This window comes from Rhagoletis zephyria, unplaced genomic scaffold (genome assembly GCF_001687245.7).
Source record: "Rhagoletis zephyria isolate East Lansing unplaced genomic scaffold, Rhagoletis_zephyria_1.1 Rzeph_scaffold_00090, whole genome shotgun sequence".
NCBI lineage: Eukaryota > Metazoa > Arthropoda > Insecta > Diptera > Tephritidae > Rhagoletis > Rhagoletis zephyria.
In genome coordinates, this window is record NW_016157174.1 from 151,608 (window position 1) to 178,443 (window position 26,836).

At 34.6% G+C, this 26,836-nt stretch overlaps 1 protein-coding gene and 1 long non-coding RNA gene across 2 annotated transcripts in view; both read left to right on the forward strand.

Annotated features, from left to right (window-relative positions):
• Positions 1 to 26,836, forward strand: part of tweek (transmembrane protein KIAA1109 homolog tweek) — a 443,660-nt gene that overhangs the window by 47,856 nt on the left and 368,968 nt on the right. The gene's annotated exons all lie outside the window — the stretch shown is intronic.
• LOC108374605 (uncharacterized) overlaps positions 15,916 to 26,836 on the forward strand; it is a 17,070-nt gene continuing 6,149 nt past the window's right edge. Inside the window, exons 1-2 of the long non-coding RNA XR_001849066.1 lie at positions 15,916 to 16,000; positions 18,290 to 18,292. This is a non-coding gene — a long non-coding RNA (uncharacterized LOC108374605). The remainder of the gene's footprint in view (positions 16,001 to 18,289; positions 18,293 to 26,836) is intronic.

Sequence of the window (26,836 nt, forward strand, 5' to 3'; positions counted from 1 at the left end):
TTTTTTTTTGCTGACAGTGTCGTCCATATAAAAAGAATTGTCGAACATATTTTGTATGGAAGAAACTCTCAGTAAAAACAATACCAAAAATCAACTAAAATTTAATGGGCTGCAAAACTTCATTTTAAAAATTTTTATAAAAAGTCTGATTAGAATGTTGTAAACTTGTATGCAAATTTATTGAATTTTCCCGAGTTTAGCACAAACTTTAACAATTTTATTCTTATGATTTTTCATATATTTAGTATAAACTGTATTTTTATAAAGAATAATAAGAAGTGCAATGGGGTATAGTCATTGCGCTGGGTATGCAGCTACAGTTGCATGGCTATACTCAATCCCGACTCTTGCGTCCTCGTTNGCATTTATGATAAAGAAGAGAGCGTGCACATTCTTAATATGATACACCGAAATTAAGCTATTTTATTTTATTGATAAAGAAAAGGATAAAGGCAAAAGTAAAAATAAAGAATACAAAGATGCGTAAAGATAAATGCAAAAATTGAGATCAAGGTAAATTTAAAACTTTTACTAATATAAGGTCAAAGGTGAAGGGGAATATGTAGATGTAAAAAATGATAAACATAAAGATGATAAAGATAAATATTAAGAAAAAGATGAGGATGAGTAAAGATGAAGATAAAGGAAGAAGGATTAAAATAAAGGTAATTATAAAGAAAATGATATAGCCACAGAAACTCAACCTGGAAACCAGGAATGTTCGATATTTAATTAATTTCCATAGTCAAACAAGTAAGAAAATCTAAGTTCGGGCGGAGCCGAACATTAAATACCCGGCGCAAATATTAAATATATGTTTTTTACCTTTCCGAAAGCTACCGCTACATGGTAAGCCGGGGTGTATCAATTTTGAGTAAATTAGCGTACTTTCGAAATATTGAAGTTTCAAGCATTTCTGAAATTTACCGTTATATGAAAAGCGGCCGTAATTTTAGTCCGATTTCAATAATTTTGAATGTTTTGCTTTCATGTGGCAAGCACAATAACCATACCGAGATTGGTACAAATTGGTAGAACGGTTACCGAGATACATATATGTGATAATAAGTGGGCGGTGCCACGCCCGTTTTCCAAAATTTTATCATAAACGTATTTCTTGGCAAAGAATTGTTGCAAGCATCAATTTTGAATAAATTAGCTTTAATATTCACAGATTTATCGAAAATTTCATATTTCTCTAAATTACCGTTATATGGGATGTGGGCCGGGTTATTGTCCGATTTCAAAAATTTTCAGCCATTTGGTATCCTGTACCAAGGCCAACAACTGTGCCAAGTTTGGAAGAAATCGGTGCAGCGGTTACCAAGATATACACATGTAGCCGTAAGTGGGCGTGGCTACGCCCATTTCCCAAAAATGTATGATATTCTTATTTTTCGTCTAAAAATTATTGTAAATATCAATTTTGAGTGAATAATCTTCAGTAGTTACTAAAATATCGTAGTTTTCGTATTTCTGAAAATTACCGTTATATGGGAGGTAGGCGTGGTTATTGTCCAATTTTGCCCATTTTCAATACCATCCGTCCTACGCCCGAAAGAAGTGCACGTACTTAGTTTCGTTAAGATATCTCAATTTTTACTCGAGTTATCGTGTGCACAGACGGACGGACAGACGGACGGACGGACAGACAGACTGTCACCGCTTAATCGATTTCTCTTTTCATCCTGATCATTTATGTATACATTTGTCTATATCTATCTCGATTCGTTTTGCCTGTTACAAACAACCGTTATGTGAACAAAGTTATAATACCCTTGTGCACAAGTGCGCTCGGGTATAAAAACCCCGAAATAGTCCTGAAAGCCCGAAGTGGTCGCGAAGATTCCAATAATCCCGAAGAAGTCTGGAAAATCACGGATTATTCACGAGCATCCCGAAAATTCAAAAGTAGTCTCAAAAATCCCGAAATAGTCCAAAAGTCCCGAAGTATTCCCGATTATTTCGATAATCCCGAAGAAGTCTCGAAAATCCCGAAATAGTCCAAAAATCCCTAAGTAGTCCCGAAGATTCCGAAAATCCCGACGAAGTCTCGAAAATTTTGAATTAGTTCCGGGGATCCCGAAAATCCCAAAGTAGTTTCGAAAATCCCGAAATAGTCCAAAAATCCCGAAACAGTCCGAAAATCCCGAAGTAGTCCTGAGGATTCCGAAAATCCTGAAGAAGTATCGAAAATTCCGAATCAGTCCCAAAAATCAAGATTTTCGTAGAACTGGAAGTTGGAAGATACTTGAATATCTTATTTGCGTTGTATCACAAAAGTATTATTTAGTTGAAAAATTACAAATAAAATTGATTCGCTCTACAGATCAAATCAAAAACTTTTATTTCTTATTTGGTTGACAAATCAAATCACAAATAAATTTTATTTTTTATTTGGTCAACAAACCAAATCACAAACCAAATATATTTCGTAATTTATAGCGGATTTTAAATCAATAGGGATTTAAAAGCGCAACTCTGCCACCGCATGGCCGTGACGTTGACGTTGCTTATATCTCCCTCTATCTCTATCAACAGCAAATTTGATATGTTTCTACGCACTTCTACGGTACCCTGCGTACACGTTCGTGGGCAACCGCGCTCTAACATTTATTTTTCCTCTTTCAGCGCTAAGTGTCCGTGTCCAACAGCAACTGTAAAAGATATGCAAATAACCCTTCCCATTGAGAGGAGCACACATCTACAAAAAATAAATCACCTGTTCTGTTTTGTGGGTTATTTTTTCTCTTAAATAGGGACGGTTATTTTGGGACACTTTCAAAGTGTTGACGGATATTTTCGACCTCTGGTAATTAGTAAAGCGTAAATATGTAAGCACAGAAGTTTGAAAATGTTTACGTGTCTGTAAGTGACTTGTGGTAGGGTTGAATTCGAAGCGGCTGATGAACATCCATATGTATGACTCATACAGTATGAGCGTAAGTACTTTGAGCAGGCACAGTGTTATGCATCTGACCAAACACGTAGTTTACTGGTATTTTTTAGGTCGTTATTCTATTAAGTACCTTTTTTGTTGGTATTTTCCAACATTCATGTAGTACTAATATGATTTTGTTTAAAATAAAGTACAATTTTTTATCCATAATTGACGTTGATGACAGAGACTGGACAAATACCAAACTACGCAAACCATGACAATACCGTAGTGCTCTGCCCATCACACTTCAACTTGGCTCAAACTGCACCTTAGGCGGTTTTCTGTACGAATGGACAGTCTGGAAGAAAACTTGTCCAGTTTGAGGTTATTAGTTTAAACTAAGGCTCCATACCATTAGGTTTACAAATCTATTAAGCTCTTCAGACCGTTTTATTCATACCTCAGCATCTTGCATCATGAAATATGATGTCATTATAAAGAGTTCCCCCCTCAAATTACTTTCAGTTAATCAACCACATAGATCTACGACATTATTTGAAAGATTTAGCTCATTCGTAATATTTTTTTGCAAAACCCGAGGAGCTAAACCTACAAAGTGGCCCCTAAAGACGGTCGCTTAGAATGTTGTTTTGCCCTGACTACCAGGGGCCTGTAACACAAGCGTTACAAGTCCTACAAGTGTTATAATAAATTAAACAAGTGTAGATATTTTGTAACACAAAGCAACTTGTAGTTGCAAGTTGTTCCGTACTTGTAATTACCGAACTTTTTGTACAATTGTAGTCTATTTCCGTAACACAACGAACACACTTGTACAGTTGTGTTACGGATTTTTCTGCAATTGTAAACAATTTTCCACCTATCTCGAACGCTGAGTAGACTCAGTTTAGTGAAGTATTTTGCCGTTAGCATACCATTTTTCTGTCGATATGTGGTCAAGTCATTCCGAAAGTAAAAACGAAAACGTTCCTACAGTGTATCGGTATCAAGAGAGAATGAATACTTTCTTCCTGAGGGACGCACAATTTGTGGAAAGGTTCAGACTGAATCGAGAACAGTGTGAAACTGTGCTTAAAGATATCAGCCCAGTAATCGCGAATAAAACAATTCGATGCTACGGTTTGTGAGGACTAAATATCCGCGGAATTTAGCCCACACGAACGCATACCCCTACACCAACAACAACGACTATAGCAACATCATCGACACGGCCAACCAACACGAGACACCGTATCAACACTCCTTGGCTCCTCGCCATAGCAATGCAACATGTGCCCACACAACTAAGCAACACAAAGAGCACCGGCTATAACAGATGTGAGTTAACAACATACGGGTCCGTCAGCACGGAGCTGTGGTCGTGAACGCGCAGCCACTAGAGAATAGCTCTCGACTTGTACATAGGNCAGATGTGAGTTAACAACATACGAGGCAGTCAGCACGGAGCTGTGGTCGTGAACGCACAGCTACTAGAGAATAGCTCTCGACTTGTACATACGCGACTATACAAGGCGTGGCTGTTCAAAGGTAGAGCGCCGCCACCCCACAGTCAACCGTGAAGCCGCGCGACGGCGACGCCAGTTGGCCTACCAGCCCCGCGCCGACGTCGCCCAGAGGAGCGCACCGACGTCGTCCAAAATCTAAGCGTCGTTAGCGGAGCCGTGGTCGTGAACGCACAGCTGCTAATGAATAGCGCAGGACCTGTACATAGGCGACTATACAGGGCTTGGCTGTTCAAAGTAGAGATGGTCACGGCCCGGGCTTTTGGCAGGGGCCCCTGCGTCAGGCCGCGGATACGGGCCGGAATATTTGCTGTCAGCACGAACTCGGGCCTGGGCGTTCAGTGAAATTTCAGAAAAGCACGAAAAAGCNGCAAGTTGTTCCGTACTTGTAATTACCGAACTTTTTGTACAATTGTAGTCTATTTCCGTAACACAACGAACACACTTGTACAGTTGTGTTACGGATTTTTCTGCAATTGTAAACAATTTTCCACCTATCTCGAACGCTGAGTAGACTCAGTTTAGTGAAGTATTTTGCCGTTAGCATACCATTTTTCTGTCGATATGTGGTCAAGTCATTCCGAAAGTAAAAACGAAAACGTTCCTACAGTGTATCGGTATCAAGAGAGAATGAATACTTTCTTCCTGAGGGACGCACAATTTGTGGAAAGGTTCAGACTGAATCGAGAACAGTGTGAAACTGTGCTTAAAGATATCAGCCCAGTAATCGCGAATAAAACAATTCGATGCTACGGTTTGTGAGGACTAAATATCCGCGGAATTTAGCCCACACGAACGCATACCCCTACACCAACAACAACGACTATAGCAACATCATCGACACGGCCAACCAACACGAGACACCGTATCAACACTCCTTGGCTACACCGTCGCCATAGCAACGCAACATGTGCCCACACAACTCAGCAACACAAAGAGCACCAGCTATAACAGATGTGAGTTAACAACATACGAGGCAGTCAGCACGGAGCTGTGGTCGTGAACGCACAGCTACTAGAGAATAGCTCTCGACTTGTACATACGCGACTATACAAGGCGTGGCTGTTCAAAGGTAGAGCGCCGCCACCCCACAGTCAACCGTGAAGCCGCGCGACGGCGACGCCAGTTGGCCTACCAGCCCCGCGCCGACGTCGCCCAGAGGAGCACACCGACGTCGTCCAAAATCTAAGCGTCGTTAGCGGAGCCGTGGTCGTGAACGCACAGCTGCTAATGAATAGCGCAGGACCTGTACATAGGCGACTATACAGGGCTTGGCTGTTCAAAGTAGAGATGGTCACGGCCCGGGCTTTTGGCAGGGGCCCCTGCGTCAGGCCGCGGATACGGGCCGGAATATTTGCTGTCAGCACGAACTCGGGCCTGGGCGTTCAGTGAAATTTCAGAAAAGCACGAAAAAGCCCGTTGCTAATACTAAAAATTTAGATGAGCTTTTGTGTTTATACAAAAAAAAAATAGTACATACGTATTAAAACTCTTTTGATAAGAGAAAAGCAAAAAAAGAAATATTTGGAAACCTATAGAAAATATATGATACTTAGTAGTTTTGTTTACATACATATCTGTACATAAAATACCTTCCACTTTTTCTACTTCCCAGAAAATATATTATAAAAATCTTTGATGTAAAATATTGATTCGCTTAAGTAAATATGCATATGAACATAAACACAAAATTAAAAATATGTACATATGTATACATACAATAAAAGTTGACTCTTTATTTCCGGGCTGGGGCGTGTCCCGTCGTGCCGGGCCGGGCCGGGCCCCCTTAAAATTCTTAACGTGCGGGCTTGGGCGTGTTTTTGAAAGTTGATTTTGCACTCGTGCCAGGCCGGGCCTGAAAATTTAGGCCCGTGCCCATCTCTAGTTCAAAGGTAGAGCGCCGCTACGCCACAGTCCACCGCGAACACGCCGATAGAGTAGCGCCGACGTCACCCAGTAGCAGCGCTGGGAATTCACCGTTAGGAATTCATACGCCGTTAATCGTATTATGTTCATAGAAATTAAGTAGTAACACGTTTTTTTTAGCAATTAAATAAAGTACTATTTGCAAAGGCCCCACAATATAAATTTATTGTAACGGACCCTGGGCACGGCGAGTGCAACTTTTTTCAACATTATTTGTTTTGCAGCCATATCTAATTAGTAACACATGTTTTATTTTCACGGCAAGTGCTATACGTCCGCCGAAAACAAATGCTCGTAATAGAGTTCTTCTCAATAGGGACACGAATTGCGATACAATACTATATCGATATTTTTTCCATTCGATACCGATACTTTTTAATCGAGAGTTTTCAAACGATATTTATGGAATCGAGTACCAGAACCCTTGAATCGCATCGAATCGCGTAGGCGCATTACAAAGTTAATGTATCTGACGTCACCTTACAAGACATTACGCTACTAAAATCTCCATTAAAACTTTTTTGTTAATATTGTTTTTAAATTAATTTTTAACGCTCATATAATATGAATTTTACGTCTAACATATTTTTTATTTTGACTGCACCGCGGTTCCATTTATTGCAAATCTAGGTCGTACTATGACTTACCGCTGGAAACGTCCATATGTCTATACTTCGGCATTGATATGTAAAGCAATATGGTTATATTTTGGGCTTTACAGAGTCCAATATTCAAATTAAATTTTTTTGAATTTGGTATTGATATTGGGAATATGGGGTTTTTATCCCGATAATATCCCGATATTTTTCCAGCGATACTTTAAAGGAAACTTTCGGTTTGATATCGTGTCCCTAGTTGTTAATCGATTAGTCGAATAGCAAAACTTGTTTCAAAAATTAATCGACTTCACTTAATCGACTAACCGTTTTTTTCGACTTTTTCAACTAACCGGCCACAAACAACTAGTCGAAAATCCGTTCATTTTCAATTTATCGACTAGTTGTTTCCTTTGAGTAAACATTTTATTTTTTATTTTTTGAATACTTATGCTTATTGACAAAACCCAACCGCGCTAATACAAATAATTTTATGATGAAATACTGTCATTATTCGAATAATTTCGGTTAGTCGATAGTGAGCGGTTAGACGAAAGTGAACGGTTAGTCGAATGCGAGCGGTTAATCGAATAATTGCTATTCGACTATCAACCGACAAAAAAGTTGCTAATTGACTAAGCGAGTAGCCGGATAGTCGATTTTTAAAAAAAGCTAACTAAATAACTAAATCAAGGCTATTCACAATTTGTATATTAAAGTGCAAATCGAAACGCATCTACAAATGCCTGCCACCCCTATTCTGCAACTCTTTCGAATTCGGATTTTGCTACGAATCGTAGAAATAGTATGCTGCAATCCGAATCGTATTTTCGAAGTTTCGAAATTCGTAACAATGGCATGCCTAAAAACGAACTAAGTAAGCTTTTTTGCGTCATTTTGTACGAAAACAATTCTGTGTCGGAGGCGAAATAAAAGATGTAAATCCATCTGTGTTTGCAAGAAATATTGGTGGTGTGGTGTTCATTTAAACAGATAAATTTGCCTTTCACATATACGTATATTTTTATTCACTGCTTTATATAAACGAGCAAAAAAGAATATTTGTTGCCCCTTATCGAGAAACTTGGGTACGGTTTAGTTAATGTACAACGGTTTTCGGTTGTTGTGTCCAAACGCATAACCCAAATCCAAAAACTTTAACGTACAAGTGTAATCAAAGGATTCACATTTTATTTAAGATAAATGTTTCAAATTTCCTACCACTAGCTTATTAAGAAACTCGGTTTGCACTATGCACTTTTTTGCAAATTTCGACGTGGGTTCTGCGCAAAAATACTGTGGAAGGCGTAGCCGGTGTGATATGCACAAGAATACCTTTGTATTCCTTTGACATGCGGACGCCCCTCTTCTCCGGCAACACAGAAAGGAGAAGTCTACTTAGTAAGGGTTATAATCCCTAAGCGCGGCCGAAGGCAGAAGCAGGCGCAACTGGTGGTGGACCTAACAAAGTGCATGTTTTCAATGCCTTGGAAGCAGCTGCTAATACATTAACTGGATTGAAAACCAGAGCTTCAGGCATAGGAGGAGTTCTGGCTTGTGGTTCAACAATTCAACCAGAAGCTGACATAGATGCGCCCATGGTTACTATGCCCGACAGCTCCGCATACCTTTGTGAATCCATTGCCACAGCGCCCGCTTACTCTGCTGCTATAATTGCCAATACATCAGAATCCATAATTTTCCTCAAAATATGTAAAATTATGTAGCGTAGCTACGAATTACGAATTACGAAAATTCGGGTTCTAGAATAAGGGGGTACATTTACAAGTGTAGAATATTTCGCTGATAGCTACAAGTGTATAAAATAATATTGTGTTACGAAATATTATAGAACTTGTAGCTAAAGCGAATCACTACTTAGTCTGTTCCTTTGAACTTCGGACTAAAACCTGTGGAACTGTCAAACTACAATTTTACTCTCTCAAGTAAGAGTAAAAGGAGAACAGATGCAGAAGTGCACGGGAACGCAAAAAGCACTATTTCCTGTAAAAACGTCGGTCATTTTGTTTATATGTCATTTGTATAACACTGATTTGGCTGAAATATCACTAACTAATTATTAAAATCTATACATATTCAAATATTTCGTTGTTTACTTCCATTTTTTACAAATATAAGGTTCTTTGCTTACAAGGCTTTCTGTTTGTTTGCACATGCAAATCAGCTAACCGATTGACACTTTTCATGAATTTACTGGAAAAAAAAACTCGGGACTCAATCCTGTAACTCCTGACTAGGAACAGTTGCTTAGTTACTCTCTCAAAAGTGTTCCCACTTACAGGTTTTATGTCAATAGGAACGACTTCGTGTAAGTTCTGACTAAATCCTGTAAACCGGCTGCTATTGGAACAGACTAAATATTTTGTAGACTTGTTACAATTGTAAACTTTGTGTTACAGGCGCCATAAAAAAAATATTCCGACGAATTAATAACCTAACCTTCTCCTTTTTTTGAAGTAGGTTAATAAAGAGATGCGTTTTTCTACCTAATTGCTAAAGAGAGTACCGTATTTTTAGGAATTTAACATTGAAAAATAGCCAGATAACTTTAAAACATCTAAATATGGAGACAGTTTTATTGACATAAAATATTAGGGCTTTTCAACTTATGCACTGATTTTTGAGCAGCTGGTTTTTGGTGCATATAGGAAAATGGCTCATAAAATGGCAAGTTGAAACAAAAGTGTCGACTTCCTTTTTACTTTCCAGTTTTTTATGTTCTATGTCAAACCTAACCTTCTACTTTTTTTGAAGTCGGTTAATAAAGAGATGCGTTTTTCTACCTAATTGCTAAAGAGAGTACCGTATTTTTAGTAATTTAACATTGAAAAATAGCCAGATAACTTTAAAACATCTAAATATGGAACAGAGTTGAAACAAAAGTGTCGATTTCCTTTTTACTTTCCGGGTTTTTATGTTCTAACTTAAAACATTTTATCACAACTCTTCAAGCCCTAAAGCAGAAGATTTCAAAAAATAGCTTTTATCATTCTGCGCCGGCCCACTATTGTTTTTTTGAAAACAACTGTATATTTTTATCCACTGCTTTATATGAACGATCAAAAAGGAATGTTTGTTGCTCTTTATCGGGAAACTTGGGTACGGTTTAGTTATTTGTACAATGATCTTGGGTTGTGTCCAAACGCATGACCCGAATCAAAAAACCTCAACATATATTTGTAGTCAAAGGATTAAACTTTAATTCAAAACAAAGGTGTAAAATTTCCAAACACTCGTTTATTACTAAATTCGGTTTAATTAAGCACTTTTTTGTAAATTTCGATGTGGGTTTTACGCAAAAATACTGCGGCGTTATAAAGATGCACAAGAAATTTTGTATACCTTCGCGCTTCCGCTCCTCTTCTCCATTTTCTCAACAATTCAATCAGAAGCTGACAAAGATGCGTCCATGGATGCTACAGCTCCGCATACCTTTGTGAATTCAATTAATTGGCGCGCTCTTACTCCGCTGCTTTAATTGCAAATGCAATAGAATCGATCATTTTTTTCACAATATGTAAAATCAAACAATTTTACTCTAACAGGTCTATTCTGCACGTTACCAAGATTTTGTGACCAGAAAATTTTATTACCAAAAAATGTTACCACTTCTTGTCACCGCGATTCTAGGTACGTTGGTAATGCAGTGAAAATATTCAGCAATTCAGCTATTACAAAATTTATGTTACCAGCGCAGAATAGACCTGTAAATAAGCACTTAAGTATTTTTTTAAATTCCTTTCCACTTTGTTTTCCTTCATACCTCAGTATATCCAGTAAAAAAAACTGTGGGGCCTTATGGGGACACGCACGCACGGTTGTTCTTCAGCACTAATGAAATAAACTTTCGAATTTATTAAAATAAACTTTTGTTTAGTGCATCAATTTTACAAATAAACACAAATATACTGTACTTTAATTAATAAATATCAAACAAATTTTAAAGCCACTGTTTGATGATAAGTTTGTTACAAAATAACGTTGCTTATCGGAACGCTCTGAGCGTTGCCGCTGAAAAGTCGCTTTTCGTACAAAAACACCCCTGCCGTTTGTTGTTGCTGTATCGCATCGGGGTGAATTAACATTTCCAAGTAATGATGCTTATGCTAAAAGGTAAACAAAGGAAAAAAGTAATTTATTTCTTAAAATTCATCAATTTGTTTGATGTAAATTTATTTATTTTAGGTACATAGCAAGGTGAAAGTTTCGTGAAGATTTGAGAACTCGACACTAGGGCATTATTGATGGAATTCAATAGCTTCATATTTGTACTGTACCCTAGATTAGCATCTTAGTTGCAGTGAAAAATATACCACATATATCGCTGCATAAATATTTACATACATATATATATCACACCGAATAAAAGAAAAAGTATACTTAAATTATAAAATAATTCAATTCTATTGCAAAACGTATACAAATTCACGCTTTTAAGTGTTGCCGGAAAAAATTTCGTTTGGAGCTAAATCGGTCAAAAAAAGAGCTTAATAATACTATTAGTAACTTCAATGAAGAGCTAACTTTGACGTAGAATACGTCTTACATACGTTTCGATATGGAGGCTATGCTGAAATGTTGTAGTTGTAATTTTTAGAGCTTAACGAAAACGCTTATTGCACGAGAATTAACGAAGCGGTATCAAAGAAAAGTGTGGCGTTTCAAAGATAAAATTCCAAACCTATCGACAGATTCATTTTTGTAAGTAACCAGTTCGGTTTCTGTCGTAAAAAGAACGGTAAACATTGGCTAATTTTGGGGTCAACTTAAGTGCTCCAGCAGCTTATGATTTGCAGATATAACTTTCATTTTCGGGATATAGATTCTCTGGAGCAATAGAAATATTATCGTGTACAAATTTTATATAAATTCAACAAATATTGAGCATTTTAAGGCAAAAAATTGTTGAAAAAAATTTGCAATTTATTTTATTACCACAGTGCTCGAAAACCGCTCGAATGATTTTGTTTTTGTTTTCTTTGATCAAAAATTCAAGAGCTTCCCTTTCGTTTGGTATATGGGAAGTATTGGTTGATATCTTCTAAGTATGTTTATTTTATTCAAATATATGGGCATAAATGATTTCCCGTATAAAATCACTTCGTCATCGTTTTGCAAACACGTGCATGCGCTGGAGTGAGGGAAGGAGGCAAAATGATTTTCCTTTTTGGTTGTTGTTTCCGACAAGGTGGGTGTAAGATGTATTTTGGAATGAATTTCCGTCATCCCTTGTCAAATTTGGTTTGGAGACAAACCGGTTTTGGCGTTGTGCCATCTTCAGTGTCATTTTTCGGTCTGGATAATTTTTGTTGGTTGCTCGTATTTATACTCCTTGTTAACTACCTCTTTCTTTTGTTAAGTACGTTTTCTTAGTTTTGCAGTATTTGCAGTGCTGAATAGGTAGATGAATTTTTCGGGCTTGTTTTTGCTGGTAGGTAGAAGTCAGTGATTTTTACCTTCTTTGTTTTTGTATTTAGTGTATTCCCTTCTATGTCTATCCTTAATATTTTGTTGTTCTCATTTTTCTTTTCGTACAGTAGTTTTAGAGGTTCAAACGGTACGTCCGATACAGTATTTATTTGCTGATTTATTATTTGTCCTTTGAAGGTCTTCTGTTTATATATTTACATATTTTCTCATATATTTAATCTTTGTCCTTTATGTTCTACACCGAGAAGTTTTGTTTGTACAATCAATCTTCATTGGTGCGCATTTATTTTTGATCATGTCATTTGCGAAGTTTGATTCTGTTGTAGCATCTGGTTTACGTTTTTTCTTATTATAATCCCTTATGTGTTCTCGATACCTTGTTCTTATATTTCATCCTGTTTCTCCTATGTAGCTGTATCGGCACTCGCAGGTTAACTTGTAAACGCCCTGTTTATCTAGTGGGTCTTCCTGGCTAATTTTCTCTTTCAATATTCCTCCCATAGTGTTTCTTGTTTTAAATGATGTCTGCACTGAAAATAAAATCTGCGTAAATATAACGAAAACTTGCGTAAATCTTACGAAATTTTTCGTCATTTTGAGCCACAAAAGTTTTCGTTGATTGTACAAAACCGTTTTCGTACATACTACGAAATTATGAAGCATCAGATCTTTAGTACATTTTACGAATGTATTCGTACTATTTACTAAAGAATTTAGTACCATTTACTAAAGAATTTAGTACTATTTACTAAAGAATTTCGTGCTATTTCTTAGTTTTTTACGAAATTTTTGTAAAATGCACAGAAATAATTCGTATATTTAACGAAATTATTTTCGTAAAATCTGCGCTTGTTTCGTAGAATGTCCGATTGCTTTCATTCTCCACACTGTAAAAAACATATAACGAATTATAAAACAACACTTTAATTTTGGTTTTATCGTTAATCTTAAGCGTTTTTGTTTAACAAAACGTTTTTAAAAACGCTTAACATTAATGATTAAAATATTATGATAGTGTTGTGCTATAATTTTAGTCATGTTTTTTAGTGTTAATAACACTATGCGACAGTCAAAATCGGGATGTTATACGTGTCCCGGCGTTTCGCTAGGTCACGTCTAGGAATCGAGATATATATATAACTATCATATAGGGGAAATTGTCACCTTTGGTGGTCTTTTTTTGACATAACTCGAGAACCACTAGTCCGATTTTGCTCAAACAAATTTAAAAAAATTAAAAATTACAATTCCTTTAATCTGTTCATATAACGTTTTTCTATATAATCAACAGTTTTGCCGGTAAAAATAAATGTATGAAGAAAAAAAATATTTTTTGCCTAAAATATAACATTTTTTTAAAACTGTTGATTATATAGAAAAACGTTATATGCACAGATTAAAGGAATTGTAATTTTTAATTTTTTTAAATTTGTTTGAGCAAAATCGGACTAGTGGTTCTCGAGTTATGTCAAAAAAAGACCACCAAAGGTGACAATTTCCCCTATATGATAGTTATATATATATCTCGATTCCTAGACGTGACCCAGCGAAACGCCGGGACACGTATAACCTCTTTTTTACCGATATAACTTTCCCCGGTAGTTTGAACCCTTCCCGATCACTGACCCCTACCATTTGTCTCACAGTGTAATAAAAGCAATCATACGTTCTACGAAAGAAGAAGAATTTTCTAACTATACTGTAGTTAAGAATTAATAAAAAAGGTTATTTTACCTATAATAAAACTTAAGTCTTTTATTTATATGCATACGAATAGGTTCTATACTACATATTTTTTATTGCTTAGGCTTCATTCAATAAAGTATATTGATGCAAAGTGTTAAACTATGAGACTCAACAAAACTAAATATAATAAGATATAAAATATGAAAGAATATAAAAAATACTGGTTTTACTTTCTTAAACATTATAATATTTTTATGTAGAGGCACTTGACAGATTCGCAGCTTTATCGATGTTTGTTTCCTTGACGACTATAAATTAAAGGAAAATTGTAAGGCGTCTGAAAAGCAAGTTTCAGTGAAAAGTCATACATGTACTTACTTTTAATTTCATCAAGTAGTGCTCCTGGCTTAGGCTTGCCGTTGATAGGTAACTGATAAAATTGCCTATTTATTAAGTCTCACATTGCAGCGCAAGGCGCAGCGTAGGCGATGTTAAAAACATTGTATGCTTAAAAGCATAGTATATCCACAGCTTTAATATTTAATTTTGTATTGTGTTTTTATCCAGCAAATCCCTTTTTAAAACGTTTAAAATTATATTATACGTCTCACAGCAGCCAACAAGTAATTCCGCAATGACACGCCTTACATAAAAATATGATGACATATTAAACTGCCGGTAATTGAGTATATTGTACGAAAATATTCGTATGTTGTACGAATTTAAAAAACATGTTTCTGCATTAGTACTTTATACGAAAGTATTAACTAAATTGTACGAATACAGAGATGTAGATTTCGTAAATTTTAAAACCATACGTAAATATTACGAATGCCTTCCTACAATATACAAAATTATTCATGCAGAGATTTGTTCAATGCTTTACGAATGTGTTTCGTAAAATAAACGTAAGATTTCTTAAATTGTACTGAAAAAATGCCTTACGAAAGTCCTTTCGTTATATATACGTATGGTTCGTAAAATCTTGTTTCGTTGTGAAAAATGTGTTCGTACTATGAACGAAAGTTTCGTTTATTTTCAGTGTGAATGTCGTACTTATGAAAGAATTTGGCAAGTTTATACGATGTCTTTCCCGTGTAAGTTAGAACTGCCCAAGTTTTTTTTTATTGTTTTCCCCTTTTCTGCCCTTTTTCGATTTTGTGTCCTTTCTTAACTTTTCAACCAGGCCTCTCTTATATCCGTTATTTTGCTCAATGGCATATATTGTATTCAGTTCATTCTTGTAGTCTTTTTCTGTTAGACGGGTCGTTTCAAGCCTCGTTATTAGTTGTCTAAGTGCTGCTTTTTTTGTTTTGCTGTGGATGGTTCGAGCTGTTGTAATCGAAAATTTGAAATTTTTGTATAGAAAATGATAGGAAAATTTCATGCTTTTCGATTCGTACGAAAACAAGAATACGTTCCATTATACCTGTGGCTGTTGGTTTTCTGTATATTTCGAACTCTATCTTGCTCGTGGTATTGTTTATTTTAATTGTTAAATCCAGATAGTTAATCTTTCTTTCCTCTTCCATTTCCATAGTGAATTTTATATTCTGGTGTTGTTTGAGATAGTCGAGTATCTGCTTATCTTTGTTTCCCTCTATTAGATATATTACATCATCGACATATCTCGCGTAGAATTTTACTCCTAGGTTGGTGGAAAGGTTTTCCATATATTTCTCCTCTAGTGTTTGCAGGAATACTTCCATGAGTATTGCTGACGTCGGATTACCCATTCCTAACCCTTTCGTATGTTTATATATCTTATTATTGAACCGGAAGTAGTTCTGTTTTAATGTAACCTTAAATGCGTTTACTATTTCCGTAGCAGCTGCTCTTTTCATTTTTTCAATCAGTATTTCTTGTACGGTCTTTATGGTTTCTATTGTTGGTATCGATGGGTAAAGGTCCTCGATGTCGAATGATACGAATTTAGTGTTTTTGTTGATCTTCAACGATTTCATCTTTTCGATTAGTTCTGCTGTATTCGTGATGGTGTATTTATTGCGTAGCTCCAGGTTATCCTTCAGCAGCGTCTTTAGGCGTCCGGCAGTAGATTTGTAGTTAATGATAGGTCTCATCGGATTGCCTGGTTTGTGTATCTTCGGCAAGACAATCAAAAAAAGGAGACAAAAAGTATGTATGTGTGCGTAAGTACATATTTCGGCTTTTGATAAACAGATGGCGCAATATTTGTAACCTAATCGCAGCGTATGTACCAGGGTTGTTGCGAATATTCGCATTCGCTTTCGCATTCGCAATAATCAATGCGGAGCTTTTGCGAATGCGAATGTTGTGCAAGTGCACCGATAAAACGTATATATGGCAAACAAAATGACAAATTGTAGCCAATATGTTTGCCTGTGGCCGTGGGGGTATTTGTGTAACAAAAGAGGTCAAATGTCATATTTATCAACTTTGACAAACATGTCTTTAAACATATTAGTGCGATTCATAAGACGTCGCAAAGTGGCATTTTTGGTGAAATGGCAATGTTGCGAACAAAGTTTTATGAACGACCTATCGCAACTCTGGACTGCAAATGTAACAGTTTTTTAAAAATGCCGCGCGTTAGAGAAAAATAAAAGTTTTTACAATTATATGTCGAAGCAGATTTAACTGATATATTTTTTCTTGAAGTATTTGAAGACAATAAAAAAACATGTGTTTCGCGTTTTTGTCTTTGCAATGATTGCCGGCTTAAATAATATGGCAACGTCGCAAGAAAGTTTCCATACAAAAGTAATCAGCTGCGTCGCAAAGTGGCAAATTTTGCGACAAATGCGACATTTGCAACAACTTGCGACGTTTCATGAATCCCTCTATTATTTCTTAAGCTATATAACCGAGCTATCAATGGGTTCCCACTTCTACTTGATCTTTGACGTACGTCAAAGAGAACATAGTCCATTAAATGATATTTTTTTCTGTGCTTTAAATACCTGCCTCGCTTTCTTTCTTTAAGATTTTTTTGGAACAATCTTAAAAAAAACTATTACAGGCTAACCTAATATTCACGCACGCCGCCAATTTATTGTCAAAAATTTCTCATGCACATGCAACTTGTATGATATCAACCGAAATTGAACGGCGTGCGTATGAAGCTAACTTAATTTCCAATTTTTGTTCTGCGTGACATTTTGACTTGACGTTTCGCTCAATGAAATCAAATGCAAACACATGCAAGTCAATTTCGGGTGACGCAAAAAAACAAATTCGACGGCATGCGTACCAAAACGCAAGCCGCGAATATTAGGTTAGGCTGTTAGACACAAAAGAAGAAAATATGCACTGTAATTCTTAACCAAATTTTCATGACTTGCTTTTGATGTTACATATATGTATTGGTTTCAATAATTTCAAATGAGGCTCTTTGGGCAATTTATTTTTAGCAAAAATTAAAAAAAAACGATAATTTTGTTTACTTGTCGGGCAATATTTTTTTCATAGGGATATACATAGGATCCTTGGCTAAAACTTCTGTGGTAAAACTGCCGCTTCTTTCCGATTTAAAGTCAAAGAGTAAGCTCCTTAAATAGGGATTTCCAGCAGAAATGATCAGTGTCTGGCTATAAAGAAAATCGATGCTCAAATAATTAAAAAGCTATAGGTCTGATCTTTAATTATATAAGAATTACGTAACTATTTGATATTCAGATGCTTATAAAAAACGGGGTGCAATATTCTGATCCGATTCGGCTGGCAGCCACGACTTTGAAAACAGAATTTTGTTAAAAATTTCCATTCCTGGAAAATAATAATTTATTTTCCATATCCACCTATTTAGCTCGCTATAAGCACACATTTTTAAACCCAGTCGCAGACAAAGTATTAAAAATGAATTACAAAAACTAAAATCGAAAAACGCTGATGAAGTTACAGATTCCCCAAATTTTGAAATAGCCAAAGGAATGAGAATGACGAATTATTTTTAAAAAGCTTTAGAGAAACCTGACACATCTGGTTTGGCTTGTAAGTACTGTTTAAACAAGGATCTCGCCATTAAGCTAGTTTCTAATTGTTTCTTAAAAATACCTGACATCCGCATTCGCATCCGCATCCGCGGATGTTAGCTGTAAGATATTCGCATCCGCATTCGCATCCGCGGATGTCTGAAATTCCACATTCGCAACATCCCTAGTATGAACACATGTATGCTTAATACGCGAAAACTTTTTGAACAACACTTAGAAAAAGACCAATCCAAGAATAAAAGTAAAGGTGAGTACGTACATAGATAAAGAAAAGGATAAAGGCAAAGGTAAAAATAAAAACAAAAACAAAGTTGCGTAAAGATAAAGGCAAAAATGAAGACCAAGGTAAATTTAAGCACTTTACTTATATAAGGGCAACGGTGAAGGGGAATATGTATATGAAGAATAAGATAAACTTACAAATAAAAACAATGATAAATATAAAGAAAAGGATAAGGATGAGGATACCGATAAAAGTATAGATGAAGATAGAGGAAGGAAGATTAAAATAAAGGTAGTTTTAGAGAAAAGGATATAGATAGAGGCGCAAAGACTCAATTTGGGAACTATTTCGGGATTTTAGAGATGTTCGGAATAATCGATATTTTGTCGGTTTTGTGATCGATATTTTTATCGAAGCTTTTATCGATAATGTTATAGATTTTGCTATTGATATTTTCGGAACTTATCGATATTTTTATCGATTTTGTTATCGATATTTTGTATCGATTTTGTTATCGATATTTTTTATCGATATTTTTATTGATTTTGTTGTCGATTTTGTAATCGATTTTGTTATCGACTTTGTTATCGGTTTTATTATCGATTTTGTTATCGATATTTTTATCTATTTCGTTATCGATATTTTTAGCAGTTTTGTTATCGATGTTATTATCGATTTTGTTATCGATTTGGCTATCGATTTTGTTATCGATATTTTTTATAGATTTTGTTGTCGATATTTTAATTGATTTTGTCATCGATATTTTTATCGGTTTTGTTATAGATATTTTTATTGATTGTCTTAACGATATTGCTATCGATATTATTTTCGCTTTTGTTATCGATATTTTTATCGATTTTGTTATCGATATTGTTTCTGATTTTGCTATCGATATTTTCGGAACTTATGGATATAATGATCTATATTTTTATCGATTTGCTTATCGATATTTATTATCGATTTTGTTATCGGCTGTTTTATCGATTTGGTTAGCGATGTTTTGTCGATTTTTTATCGATTTTGCTATAGATTTTGCTATCGATATTGTTATCGATTTTGTTATCGATATATTTATCGATTTTGTCATCAATATTTTTATCGGTTTTGTTACCGATATTTGTATCGATTTTGCTATCGATATTGTTATCGACATTTTTATCGGTTTTATTATCGATATTTTTATAGATTTTTCTATCGATATTGTTATTGCTTTTGTTATCGATATTTTTTTATCAATTTTGTGGTCGATATTTTAATTGATTTTGTCATCGATATTTTTATTGATTGTGTTAACGATTTTGCTATCGATATTATTTTCGCTTTTGTTTTCGATATTTTTATCGATTTTGTTATCGATATTGTTACTGATTTTGCTATCGATATTTTCGGAACTTATGGATATAATGATCGATATTTTTATCGATTTGCTTATCGATATTTATTATCGATTTTGTTATCGGTTGTTTTATCGATTTGGTTATCGATTTTTTATCGATTTTGCTATCGATATTATTATCGATTTTGTTATCGATATATTTATCGATTTTGTCATCAATATTTTTATCGGTTTTGTTACCGATATTTGTATCGATTTTGCCATCGATATTGTTATCAACATTTTTATCGGTTTTATTATCGATTTTTCTATCGATATTATTGCCTTTGTTATCGATATTTTATCGATTTTGTTGTCGACTTTGTTATCGATTTTGCAATAGATTTTTTGATGTATTTTGTAATCGATTTGGTTGTCGATTTTGTTATCGATTTTGTTATCGGTATTTTTATCGATTTTGTTATCGATTTTGCTATCGCTATTATTATCGATTTTGATATGGATATTTTCATCGATTTTTTTATCGATATTTTTATAGATTTTGCTATCGATATTATTATCGCTTTTGTTATCGATAATTTTTTCTTAGGGTGTGCTTTCGTTTTTGACTTGGATATGGTCTTAACCAGGGTTGTTGCGAATATTATTCCGAAATAAAAGTCCTTTGCGGATAATAAACAAACCGCTTGTCCAAATTAAACAAATTTGTTATCATATGAAAGAGGAATGAAATAGGTTTTAAACAGAAATAACGAACGACCTTAATTTATATTTATTTTATAATTTAATACTAACGAAATGCACACACCTGACACAAGGTTTGTTCTATGGTACTTAATTAACATTTTTTAATGAAATATTTTTAAATATGTGGCTTTTTTTTTGACATTTCAATTATAAACAATTATAAAGATATTAAAGTCCTCTTTAATTTGATACCAAACTTGTTTAATTTGGATAAGCGGTTTTTTACTATCCGGAAAGGACTTTTATTTCGGAATATTATTCGCAACAACCCTGGTCTTAACCATACCACGTATTCTACGTTTAAATTTAGCGGCTGTATCGCCGATACAGCCTGCAGACCAAGACTATGGCGCTGGACTGTTCCTTTTTTTAAGTTGAGCATTTATTGACGTAAAGTTATTTTTACACTTTTCGCAACTTTAATAAACACAACGAATTTTATAAATATAAGTGCTGAAAAAGTTTCAAAACCAAAATAAGATGCATATATTTTATATGTATTTATGTATGCATATACATACTTATATAAACTAGACAATGAACTAAAAATACTTTATAGTAAAAGTAGACTTTTTCTAAAACAAAATTTGTAACAGCGATTTGTTAATACAGTTTCCTTCTTTGAGACCTAGATCATGGATACACAGTCTTGTCCCTAAATTTCATATGACAACATTCCGCCATATTGGATTTTAGGCTTTATTTTCGTTTTTTTGGCAATCTCTTTCAGATTTCAATTTCAATTTGCAAGCTTATTTTGCATTTTTCGTAAAAAATTGGTTTATACAAATTTGTAGAGAATATAATTTCCCACATTTCTTAAGGAGAAGGTTTAAAAAAAAAAAACTCTTTTTATTGTAATAACAAAACTACGAAAAAAATTTACATTGTCATGGTTTTCGCCCTTTTTGAATTTTTAAAAGGCCACACTGTTTTTATTCAGGGGCGTCTATTTGGTCATTTTAAGACCTTAATCTTTGTAATCCGTTCTATAGAATTTTGGCCATCGTACTTTACCGGTTGACGTGATGTTGAAATGAATTTTACGCCGTTTCCCTTACATCGTTGTACTTGGCAAAAAAATGTTCGTATAAAATTTGAGGAGAATGAAATTCTCTACAACTTTGGAGTTTCAGTATGCTACGTTTTTTCAACAGAAATTGTTGAAAAATGGCTAAAACCGTGACAATGTATAGTTTTTTCGCAGTTTTTGCTAATTATTTACAATAAAACGTTTTTTTTTTTAAATCTTCTATATAAGAACTGTTGGAAATTAAATTCTCTACAAATTTGTATTAAACCATTGTTTTTACGAAAAATGCAAAATAAGCTTGCAAATCACAAAAAAAACCCCAAAAAACCGAAAATCCAAAATGGCGGATTGTTGCCAAATGAAATTTAGGAGCAAGACTGTGGATCCATGATCTACGTGTCAAATAGAAGTAAACTGCATCAAAAAATCGCTGTAAATTTTTTTTTCGTACCAAATTTATCAAATTTGTGAAATAAAAACAGCAGAAACAGCAATTGTAAAAACTTTAAAAATTGGGGAAATCTTTTAAGACGGAGACATTTTGTGTACTGGCATATTGTTGCCGCCACAAAGCAGCTGTACTGCCAAGTGCGGTTTCTATACATTCGTTAATAATAATATGTGCAAATATCAGTAAATAGTTATTCATAACAAAACTAACGGTTTAAATGACTAATTTACTTGCTAGAATCGAGAAAATCAGGAAATTTTTAGTGCAACTCGCAAAAAATCTACTTTTTATTAAGGTATAACTTCCTGAGCGGCCACACCTAAAGCTTGGGGGTCTCAGACGTTTACTAAACAAATGTGTTACTTACAAAATGCGAGAAAAAAGGTTGCTCACAACTGTAACTGAATTTCACGTATTTTATAAAAAGCGTGAATTTTCTTGTGGTAGTCGTTGAGCGGTACTCATTTTTCATTTGTGGGTATACTGAAATACTTTTTTACTTCTGCATAAGGGGAATCCAAGGTTAAACGACAATGTGCTACTTATCATTGCTGAAATATCTTCTTGAGAAAACGCGTGATGAGTGCGTAATTTTTTACTTAATAATGGGTTTTCATTGAACACAACCAATCAAACGCAAAAAAGTTCATAAGGCCTGGTGTAATATTTTATGTTTGTGCATTTGGGTCTGTGTAAAAAATCCTTACCCTTCACTATTCAACCTATCACTATGAAATTTCGCACAGTGGTGTCATTTAGCCCAACTTAAATTATAGGATAGTTCTTATCTCAATTAGCCAAAGGGGCGTTGCACCTCCCATACAAAAGGAATTTTTCATGCTGCATACCTTTGGAAGTATTTGTGGTAGGGTACTGGAGATAAATGAAATCAACACTATACTCGTGGAAAAAATGTGGGCTCTTGGAAAGGGGCCCGTGGCACCTCCAATACAGACTGCATTTTTTATATTACCACCTGTAAAAAAATTAACTTGAATTCAAAGTATTTTATAAGTTAAAGGAATGATTACAAAATGTATGTCGATCAAGTCGTTGTATCCCAGAAATGGTGATTCTTAGGAACAAAACTGTCGTAACGGTTTTTGGACATAATTGCATAATCTGCACTTTTGTCTAACCTATTTTTATGATAAACCTTACCGTTTAGCTGAAAAATGGTAACAATCAATTTATGTGACGTTTGACCTTGAATTATTTTTTTTACAGACCTGAGATCGATCAGTACTGTTCAAATTTCATTTATAACGTTCGTAAAACTCGTACCAGTTTTCAGGTTTATGTGAGTTACTGCAACCTTGAAAATCTAACTTGACGGGCTAGTAAGAAACAATTTTAAAGATATGGTTTAAATAGAGTAGCAATTAAAAAAACATTAGTTACACGGGTTACAATGTACTTCTATTAAGTTGATAAGTGATAATTTATGAAAAAAAAATTGTGCTACTAAGTTTCAAATATTTTTTTTTTATTTTAAAGTCCCATCTCAAAAGATTTTCCCATATATAAGGGAGTATCACATTCAAATTACAATTAAAAGTTGTTTTATAATTTCTGATCAGTTATTTATGGTTTACTATCGAAAAACATTTCGAAGTGAGATTAAATCGACAAAAAACGGTAAAAATGTGTAAATCGACATCTGGTAAACTATATACCGTTTTAAGCATATTTTACCAATGATATACATATCAAGATTCATAATTGGTTTACAAATGTTGAAATTATAAGCAAAAACAAGATGTAATATCGTTGTTTCTTTGGGTAAAAATAAATACATATATTTTATAGTTCAATATTGGAGGGAGTGCGAAACAAAATGGATGATTTATTATTAGTATGCATTAGTAGAACTACAATTATCAACTTATTGAGCATTAGCACTCTTCTCTGTCAAAAACAAAAGGAGAAATGTTCGGTTATTTGTGCAATGGTTTTGGTGTCCGACCCCTGGGGACCCATTGGAAAATGGGCATTTCGGCAGAGAAAATGTAAACTCGGGTTACGCCAACCACAGTATTTTTGCACAAAATACCTTTCCGGCGAAAGCCGCGCTTAGAAAAATAAACTTCATCAGTCCAACTCCGGCTACGCTGAACACAGTACTTTTTACAAAAAAATTCCATATTTAAAACCGAATTTATTAATGAAATTTGATTTTAAACTCATGTTTTATCGTTTGACCACACGTGTATGTTAAATTTTTTTTAATCGGGTTGCGCGTTCGGACACAATAACTCAAAATTATTGTACAAATAACCGAACCGTACCCAACAAAATACATTTTGCTTGTTCAAATTTCGATTCTGAGAACAAAATGTTTTTAAATAAACAAAAAAATAATAGGTAATACAATTTGAAGGAGGTAGCACAAAATGTCACAATCTGCCTAATTGTCAGGTTGTTACTATGGCGACGACAAGGTCACAATGAAACGAACTACCTTCTTTTTTGTGTCATGATGGCGACGAAAAAGTGACAAATTTATTTTTTGTGTCATGGTTTAAACCGTGACAAAAACTATAATATTCGCCACTTAAACGATTAAACAGCCAATATTAATTAAAAATATTCCAAATAATTATTTAATTTTCAGTTGTCAACGCACAAGAGTATAGTGAATGTCAAAGAATTGTTCAGTAGTTGCAAATAGGGATGCGTAGTGGGGGGTTGAAATTCGATTTTTTCCGAATTTCGCACATTGCCCAACCATTCGATTATTCGATTCGAAATGTGGTGGTAAAAATTCGATTTAATTCGAATGTTCCAAAATTTTTTTGAAGTGAAACTTGTTAATCGATAAATATTTAACACCTAGTCATAAAATCTGTATCGTTCGTTCGATTTTCAAAAATTAGGTGTTAAATGAAAGAGCTTGCCCTGTAGATGTGTAATATGGATTTGCCAAAGTGTTGCGCTGAAAATACTATACAACAATTAAATAAGTTTTGAGGTGCTTGAAGAGAGTGGCCACCAGTTTAAAAAGTTAAACTCAAACTACACTGCGACAGCCGAAACCAGCCCGGACTTTGTTAAAATTTTCTGAAAGTATACCCATCCAGTAGTAAAACACTCGATGGATTTGCAAAAGATAGCTCGCATTTTTATTTTATGGCCTACTAAAGTTTTCATGTCTCGGTCTAATAGAGCAAGAGCCCGCGACGGCCAGACTTTCGTTATTTTATAAAGGCTGAAAGCTTCTCTATATAGTAATAATAAGATAAGAAATATTAACGTTAAATAAGACTAAAAATCTACAAGAGTTTATTTGAGAAAAAATTCTTTAGAATAAAATGTTCATGTCAATAAAATAAAAATCTAATTAGTTAATTAATAATGTGTTAGAGACTTATGACTTATGACTTATGACTAAAATTTCTATATTGTATTAAAAATTGTTTGTTTACTATAGGAGGGAAAAATTATTTTTGTAACACTCTAGGGAAAATTTCAAGTTTTCAAATGACCCAAAAAACGCCGAGACACGTAAATTTAATTTTAAGTCCTAGCTCATGGATCTGTGTACCGTTTTTCCATATCAGATCATTTTTTCATAAAAATTAAAATATCTTGGAAAATGATCTGATATGGAAAGTACACAGATCCATGATCTAGGATCCAAAATTAAATTTACGTAACTCGGCGTTTTTTTGGGGTCATTTGTGGTATAACTATCGCTATAGTAGTGGGGCTGATTTTTTTTTATGAGCAAACATTTTTAGTGGAAAAACCAGTGTTTTCATTACCACTATTATGTCTAGTGGTAGTGCACAATGCTTTCCACTCCAAGCTTAGTGATATTGGAGCTGACAAAATTTCCACTAAATTAATATTAATGGCTTAAAGACTATTTCCACTAAATCTTGCAAATAGTGGAAAAAAGCCATGTTTCCACTAAATAATACCAATGCTTAGTAGTAAGGAAAAACTGGTATCGCACGTTTCATAGTATAGAGATGTCATTAAAAATTTACGTTCTTGGAGAATTCATAATACAATTAATAAGCTTGATGAGGAAAACATGTTCAGCCTAACAGATGACTAAACTTCCCAGAAATGGCGAAGATATGTGTCTTTCCATCTGTCTTTTGGAATACCAACTGTATGAATTGATCAAACTTTGATTGCGTTTTCCCACAAAATTGAAAATTTGAAAAATTTCTTTATATTAGCTTTGTCCCACACGCTTTCCGGGCTGTTTCGGTAATTAGAGCGTAAAAATAAGTTATTCTCTCACAAGTGTTAAAAATAAGTCAACCCGTGCCAAAAGTGCCCCGAGCGTGAGGAATGCAAAAAACAACATTTCGTGCCTGGAATCAACCAATCAGCTCTAAACATTGATTTTATGTGTATTTATCTTATATGTCTAATAAAATTAGCAAATACCTACATTTCTGAAACTTTACTGCTATTTTCCATTTTGGTATTTTACAAAATTTGCGCTCGGATGTAAACCAACAACAACTGGTATTTCGAATTGACTTCTTGCACATTTCTGCCCGGAAAAAATTCCGGGCTATTTCGGGCACGAAGAGGAAGACCTTTACGATTCAAAAGAGGAAGGTATTCCCTCTCTATTACCCATTTTTCTAGCGTGAGAAACGCTTTCTGGGCTGTTTTGGGGACCCGCGGGATCCTGCGGGCTCGTGGGGAATTAACCTATTATTAAACGTGCTATATATTGACTATGTATTCATCATCTCGTACACGATCTTCAAAGGTGACACAACTCAACATTACACGTTCGTCAGAAAATGCGAAAAACTATTCCTTAGCACATGTTAATCATATGGGCAAGGAAGACTTTGCCTCAGGTTTTCTCAACAATTTATAACAACAAGTAAGAAAGTCTAAGTTCGGGCGGAGCCGAACATTAAATACCCGGCGCAAGTATTAAATATATGTTTTCCACCTTTCCGAAAGCTACCGCTACATGATAAGCCGGGGTGTATACATTTTAAGTAAATTAGCGTCCTTAAATTTCGAAATAT